Below are 9242 nucleotides of genomic sequence, written 5' to 3'. Positions count from 1 at the left end.
AGGATAGAATGGGAGATTGGATAGGATAGAGGATAGGATAGGATAGAGGATACGATAGGATAGAGGGTAGGATAGGGGATTGGAGAGGATAGAGGATAGGATAGGATAGAGGATTGGATAGGATACAGGATAGCATTGAGGATAGGATAGAATAGAGGATAGGATAGGGGATTGGATAGGATACAGGAAAGGACAGGATAGAGGATCGGATGGGGGATTGGATAGGATAGAGGATATTATAGGATAGATGATAGGATAGGATAGAGGATAGGATAGGGGATTGGAGAGGATAGAGGATAGGATTGGATAGGGGATTGGATATGATAGAGGATAGGATAGATTAGAGAATATTATAGGATAGGATAGAGGATACGATACGGGATTGGAGAGGATACAGGGTAGGATAGGATAGAGGATAGGATATGGGATTGGAGATGATAGAGGATAGGATAGGATAGGGGAATGGATAGGATAGAGGATAGGATAGAATAGAGGATATTATATTGGATGGATAGGATACAGGAAAGGATAGGATAGAGGATAGGATAGGATAGGGGATAGGATGGGGGATTATATAGGATAGAGGATATTATCGGATAGATGATAGGATAGGATTGAGGATAGGATAGGGGATTGGATAGGGGATTGGATATGATAGAGGATAGGATAGAATAGAGAATATTATAGGATAGGATAGAGGATAGGATAGGATAGAGGATGGGGTAGGATAGAGTATACGATAGGATAGAGGGTAGGATAGGATAGAGGATAGGATAGAGGATAGGATGGGGGATTGGATAGGATACAGGATATAATAGGATAGAGGATAGGATAGGGGATTGGATAGGATACAGGATAGGATAGGATAGAGTATAGGATAGAGGATTGGATAGGTAAGAGGATAATATAGGATAGAGGATACGATAGGATAGAGGATAGGATAGGATAGAGGATTGGATAGGATACAGGATAGCATTGAGGATAGGATAGGATAGAGGATAGGATTGGGGATTGGATAGGATACAGGAAAGGATAGGATAGAGGATAGGATGGGGGATTATATAGGATAGAGGATATTATAGGATACATGATAGGATAGGATTGAGGATAGGATAGGGGATTGGAGAGGATAGAGGATAGGATTGGATAGGGGATTGGATATGATAGAGGATAGGATAGAATAGAGAATATTGTAGGATAGGATAGAGGATAGGATAGGATAGAGGATGGGGTAGGATAGAGTATACGATAGGATAGAGGATAGGATAGGATAGAGGATAGGATAGGATCGAGGATAGGATAGGGGATTGGAGAGGATAGAGGATAGGATTGGATAGGGGATTGGATATGATAGAGGATAGGATAGAATAGAGAATATTGTAGGATAGGATAGAGGATAGGATAGGATAGAGGATGGGGTAGGATAGAGTATACGATAGGATAGAGGATAGGATAGGATAGAGGATAGGATAGGATAGAGGATAGGATAGGATAGAGGATAGGATAGGGGATTGGAGAGGATACAGGATAGGAGAGGATAGAGGATAGGATAGGGGATTGGATAGGATACAGGAAAGGATAGGATAGAGGATAGGATGGGGGATTATATAGGATAGAGGATATTATAGGATAGATGATAGGATAGGATTGAGGATAGGATAGGGGATTGTAGAGGATAGAGGATAGGATTGGATAGGGGATTGGATATGATAGAGGATAGGATAGAATAGAGAATATTGTAGGATAGGATAGAAGATAGGATAGGATAGAGGATGGGGTAGGATAGAGGATATGATAGGATAGAGGTTAGGATAGGTTAAAGGATCGGATAGGATATGGGATAAGGTAGGATTGAGGATTGGATAGGATAGAGGATAGGATAGGGGATTGTATAGGATAGAGGATAGTATAGAATAGAGGATACGATAGGATAGAAGATACGATAGGATAGAGGGTAGGATAGGACAGAGGATAGGATAGGGGATTGGAGAGGATACAGGATAGGTTAGGATAGAGTATAGGATAGGGGATTGGATAGGATAGAGGATAGGATAGAATAGAGGATATTATAGGATAGGATACGATAGAGGATGGGGTAGGATAGAAAATAGGATAGGACAGAGGATAGGATAGGATAGAGGATACGATAGAGGATGTAACCGTATCGATTACATGTCGATATGTATCGATCGGGCGACGTGTCGCATGAGCAACGCGGACCACCACCACGACGTCCCTGGTCGTCCCGTCATCCTTCTCTTAAGGAAGGATCGCAGGATCCCCCACTAATTAGCGTGCGCGCGCATCGATCCCCACGCGATACGGATCGAATGAGGTCGATGCGCGACAGAATTAGGCCACTCTACGTCTGGGCGCGAGCTTGTTCGGGTTCGGGAATTTCGGGCTGTTCGGTACGCAGCGAGCGAGTCAAACCGACTCAGGGGCGATACAGTCAAACCGACTGCGTTCCTTCGTCTCGTGATATCCTCAAACTGAGGAAGTGTCGTATAAACCGCACGACACGAGTCCATAAAGTTCTACGAGCGGCAATCATCGGCCGTAGCGATTAATCAAATAATAACTCCAGCGAGACGAGGGAAACTGCATCGGTCTCGAGTCGTATTCTCCACGAAAGGAAGTAAATTCTCACGTTCGTTCGGGAAAGTTACGATACGGTAATCAGAGTAAGTACGGTTAACGTCTTTCCACCGATACCGGATAGTCTCCGAACCCACTGACTAGTGACGACGGAGACGATCCTCAGGGTCGGGTGTCTGACCGACGCCTTGTACGTGTCGTCATTCGGGCACTTCCTGCGTCAGCAACGAGTGCTCGTATGCTACGACGGCTCACGTTCGTTCGGGAAATTCGCGATACGGTAACACGATCAAAGTATCAGAAAGGGACCCAGACGTGGAGCCAGGATAGGGCTCGGGCAACTGCCTATGCGAAGGCACGATTCTACGAAGTCGCGATCGACTAGGCGCGAATTGCGAACAGTATTAATCCCGCAACCGTCGTACTGCGGTTACTGTACTTATAAAGACTCCGATTACTGTACATATAAAGTATAACAGAATATATCTTACTTCTACCTCCAACATCGTCTCCGAATGATTCAAAGTTAGTTTGAACCTCTCCGTCTTCCAGTGCCTGGAGGCACGAACCTTATCTTACTAGGGTTGTAACCGTCCCTATCTATCTATCGGAAGCTCAGCATCGATACGATTTTTCTCACGTGCCTTCATTGTGAGGAGGCGACAGCGTGCGCGTGGTAAGACACTGCAGGAACGCGAGGAAGAAGATAAAAACGGTTGCAAGGATTGGATAGGATTAAGGATAGGATAGGATAGAGGATTGGATAGGATACAGGACAGCATTGAGGATAGGATAGGATAGAGGATAGGATAGAGGGTAGGCTAGAGGATTGGATAGGATTGAGGATATTATAGGATATAGGACATGATAGGATAGAGGATGGGATAGGATAGAGGATACGATAGGATAGAGGATAGGATAGGATAGAGGATAGGATAGAGGATTGGATAGGATATTGGATATTATAGGATAGACGATAGGATAGAGGATACGATAGAGGATAGGATAGAGGATTGGGTAGGATAGGGGATATTGTAGGATAGGCGATAGGATAGGATAGTGGATGTGATAGGATAGAGTATACGATAGGATACAGGATAGAATAGGATAGAGGATAGGATAGGATAGAGGATAGGATAGAGGATAGGATAGAGGGTAGGGTAGAGGATTGGATAGGATTGAGGATATTATAGGATATAGGATATGATAGGATAGAGGATTGGATAGGATACAGGATAGCATTGAGGATAGGATAGGATAGAGGATAGGATAGAGGATAGGATAGAGGGTAGGGTAGAGGATTGGATAGGATTGAGGATATTATAGGATATAGGATATGGTAGGATAGAGGATGGGATAGGATAGAGGATACGATAGGATAGAGGATAGGATAGGATAGAGGATAGGATAGAGGATTGGATAGGATATTGGATATTATAGGATAGACGATAGGATAGAGGATACGATAGAGGATAGGATAGAGGATACGATAGAGGATAGGATAGAGGATTGGGTAGGATAGGGGATATTGTAGGATAGACGATAGGATAGGATAGTGGATGTGATAGGATAGAGTATACGATAGGATAGAGGATAGAATAGGATAGAGAATAGGATAGGATAGGATACAGGATACGATAGGACGGACGATACCACAGGATAGAGGATAGGATAAGATGGGGGATAGGATAGGATTGAGGATAGGATAGGATAGAGGATAGGATAGAGGATTTGATAGAGTATTGGATAGGATTGAGGATATTATAGGATATAGGATAGGATAGAATAGAGGATAGGATACGTTTGAGGATGGGATAGGAAAGAGGATACGATAGGATAGAGGATAGGATAGGATAGAGGATTGGATAGGATAGGGGATAGGATAGGATTGAGGATAGGATAGGATAGAGGATAGGATAGAGGATACGATAGAGGATTGGATAAGATAGTGGATATTGTAGGATAGAGGATGGGATAGGATAGAGGATACGATAGTATAGAGGATACGATAGGATAGAGGATTGTATAGGATAGAGGATAGGATAGGATTGAGGATAGGATAGGATAGGGGATAGGATAGAGGATAGGATAGAGGATAGGATAGAGGATAGGATACAGGATAGGATAGAGGATAGGAATGGATAGATGATAGGATAGGATAGAGGATAGGATAGGTTAGAGGATAGTATAGGATAGAGAATAGGATAGGATAGGATAGAGGATACGATAGGACGGACGATACGACAGGATAGAGGATAGGATAGGATAGGGGATAGGATAGGATTGAGGATAGGATAGGATAGAGGATAGGATAGAGGATTTGATAGAGTATTGGATAGGATTGAGGATATTATAGGATATAGGATAGGATAGAATAGAGGATATTATACGTTTGAGGATGGGATAGGAAAGAGGATACGATAGGATAGAGGATAGGATAGGATAGAGGATAGAATAGGATAGAGGATAGGATAGGATAGAGGATAGGTTAGAGGATTGGATAGGATATTGGATATTATAGGATAGACGATAGGGTAGAGGATAGGATAGAGGAAAGGATAGAGGATAGGATAGAGGATTGGATAGGATATTGGATATTGTAGGATAGACGATAGGATAGAGGATAGGATAGAGGATAGGATAGAGGATAGGATACGTTTGAGGATGGGATAGGAAAGAGGATACGATAGGATAGAGGATAGGATAGGATAGAGGATTGGATAGGATAGGGGATAGGATAGGATTGAGGATAGGATAGGATAGAGGATAGGATACAGGATAGGATAGTCCTCAAAATACGTTTGAGGATGGGATAGGAAAGAGGATACGATAGGGGAGAGGATAGGATAGGATAGAGGATTGGATAGGATACAGGATACCATTGAGGATAGGATAGGATAGAGGATAGGATAGAGGATACGATAGAGGATTGGATAAGATAGTGGATATTATAGGATAGACGATAGGATAGGATAGAGGATGGGATAGGATAGAGGATACGATAGTATAGAGGATAGGATAGGATAGAGGATAGGATAGGATAGAGGATACGATAGGATAGAGGATTGTATAGGATAGAGGATAGGATAGGATTGAGGATAGGATAGGATAGGGGATAGGATAGAGGATAGGATAGAGGATAGGATACAGGATAGGATAGAGGATAGGAATGGATAGATGATAGGATAGGATAGAGGATAGGATAGGTTAGAGGATAGTATAGGATAGAGAATAGGATAGGAAAGGATAGAGGATACGATAGGACGGACGATACGACAGGATAGAGGATAGGATAGGATAGGGGATAGGATAGGATTGAGGATAGGATAGGATAGAGGATAGGATAGAGGATTTGATAGAGTATTGGATAGGATTGAGGATATTATAGGATATAGGATAGGATAGAATAGAGGATATTATACGTTTGTGGATGGGATAGGAAAGAGGATACGATAGGATAGAGGACAGGATAGGATAGAGGATAGAATAGGATAGAGGATAGGATAGAGGATAGGATAGAGGATTGGATAGGATATTGGATATTATAGGATAGACGATAGGGTAGAGGATAGGATAGAGGAAAGGATAGAGGATAGGATAGAGGATTGGATAGGATATTGGATATTGTAGGATAGACGATAGGCTAGAGGATAGGATAGAGGATAGGATAGAGGATAGAATAGGATAGAGGATAGGATAGAGGATTGGATAGGATATTGGATATTATAGGATAGACGATAGGATAGAGGAAAAGATAGAGGATAGTATAGGATAGAGAATACGACAGGATAGAGGATATGATAGGATAGGGGATAGGATAGGATTGAGGATAGTATAGGATAGAGAATACGACAGGATAGAGGATAGGATAGGATAGGGGATAGGATAGGATTGAGGATAGGATAGGATAGAGGATAGGATAGTGGATTGGATAGGATAGAGGAAATTGTTTGATAGACGATTGGATAGGATAGAGGATGGGATAGGATATTGGATATTATAGGATAGACGATAGGATAGAGGATGAGATAGAGGATAGGATAGGTTAGAGGATAGTATAGGATAGAGAAGACGACAGGATAGAGGATATGAGAGGATAGGGGATAGGATAGGATTGAGGATAGTATAGGATAGAGAATACGACAGGATAGAGGATAGGATAGGATAGGGGATAGGATAGGATTGAGGATAGGATAGGATAGAGGATAGGATAGAGGATTGGATAGGATAGAGGAAATTGTTTGATAGACGATTGGATAGGATAGAGGATGGGATAGGATAGAGGATACGATACTATAGAGGATAGGATAGGATAGAGGATAGGATAGGATAGAGGATACGATAGGATAGAGGATAGGATAGGATAGAGGATTGTGTAGGATGGAGGATAGGATTGGATAGAGGATTGTATAGGATGGAGGATAGGATACGATAGGACAGAGGATAGGATAGGATAGAGGATAGGATAGAGGATTGGATAGGATATTGGATATTATAGGATAGACGATAGGATAGAGGATAGGATAGAGGATAGGATAGAGGATAGAATAGGATAGAGGATAGGATAGAGGATTGGATAGGATCTTGGATATTATAGGATAGACGATAGGATAGAGGATGAGATAGAGGATAGGATAGGTTAGAGGATAGTATAGGATAGAGAATACGACAGGATAGAGGATATGATAGGATAGGGGATAGGATAGGATTGAGGATAGTATAGGATAGAGAATACGACAGGATAGAGGATAGGATAGGATAGGGGATAGGATAGGATTGAGGATAGGATAGGATAGAGGATAGGATAGAGGAAATTGTTTGTTAGACGATTGGATAGGATAGATGATGGGATAGGATAGAGGATACGATAGTATAGAGGATAGGATAGGATAGAGGATAGGATAGGATAGAGGATAGGATAGGATAGAGGATTGTATAGGATAGAGGATAGGATAGGATTGAGGATAGGATTGGATAGAGGATGGGATAGGATAGAGGATACGATAGTATAGAGGATAGGATAGGATAGAGGATAGGATAGGATAGAGGATACGATAGGATAGAGGATAGGATAGGATAGAGGATTGTATAGGATAGAGGATAGGATAGGATAGAGGATTGTATAGGATAGAGGATAGCATAGGATTGAGGATAGGATAGGATAGGGGATAGGATAGAGGATAGGATAGAGGATAGGATACAGGATAGGATAGAGGATAGGAATGGATAGATGATAGGATAGGATAGAGGATAGGATAGGTTAGAGGATAGTATAGGATAGAGAATATCATAGGATAGGATAGAGGATACGATAGGACGGACGATACGACAGGATAGAGGATAGGATAGGATAGGGGATTGAATAGGATTGAGGATAGGATAGGATAGAGGATAGGATAGAGGATTTGATAGAGTATTGGATAGGATTGAGGATATTATAGGATATAGGATAGGATAGAATAGAGGATATTATACGTTTGAGGATGGGATAGGAAAGAGGATACGATAGGATATAGGATAGGATAGGATAGAGGATAGGATAGGATAGAGGATACGATAGGACAGACGATACGACAGGATAGAGGATAGGATAGGATAGGGGATAGGATAGTATTGAGGATAGGATAGGATAGAGGATAGGATAGAGGATAGGATAGAGGATAGGATAGAGGATTGGATAGGATTGAGGATATTATAGGATATAGGATAGTATAGAATAGAGGATAGGATACGTTTGAGGATGGGATAGGAAAGAGGATACGATAGGAGAGAGGATAGGATAGGATAGAGGATTGGATAGGATACAGGACTCCATTGAGGATAGGATAGGATAGAGGATACGATAGAGGATTGGATAAGATAGTGGATATTATAGGATAGACGATAGGATAGGATAGAGGATGGGATAGGATAGAGGATACGATAGTATAGAGGATAGGATAGGATAGAGGATAGGATAGGATAGAGGATACGATAGGATAGAGGATTGTATAGGATAGAGGATTGGATAGGATTGAGGATAGGATAGGATAGGGGATAGGATAGAGGATAGGATAGAGGATAGGATACAGGATAGGATAGAGGATAGGAATGGATAGATGATAGGATAGGATAGAGGATAGGATAGGTTAGAGGATAGTATAGGATAGAGAATAGGATAGGATACGATAGAGGATACGATAGGACGGACGATACGACAGGATAGAGGATAGGATAGGATAGGGGATAGGATAGGATTGAGGATACGATAGGATAGAGGATAGGATAGAGGATTTGATAGAGTATTGGATAGGATTGAGGATATTATAGGATATAGGATAGGATAGAATAGAGGATATTATACGTTTGAGGATGGGATAGGAAAGAGGATACGATAGGATAGAGGATAGGATAGGATAGAGGATAGGATAGGATAGAGGATAGGATAGAGGATTGGATAGAGGATTGGATAGGATATTGGATATTGTAGGATAGACGATAGGATAGAGGATAGGATAGAGGATAGGATAGAGGATAGAATAGGATAGAGGATAGGATAGAGGATTGGATAGGATATTGGATATTATAGGATAGACGATAGGATAGAGGATAAGATAGAGGATAGGATAGGTTAGAGGATAGTATAGGATAGAGAATACGACAGG

Source organism: Halictus rubicundus, unplaced genomic scaffold (assembly GCF_050948215.1).
Source record: "Halictus rubicundus isolate RS-2024b unplaced genomic scaffold, iyHalRubi1_principal scaffold0091, whole genome shotgun sequence".
NCBI classification, from domain to species: Eukaryota; Metazoa; Arthropoda; class Insecta; order Hymenoptera; family Halictidae; genus Halictus; species Halictus rubicundus.
Note: the sequence above shows the minus strand (reverse complement) of the source record.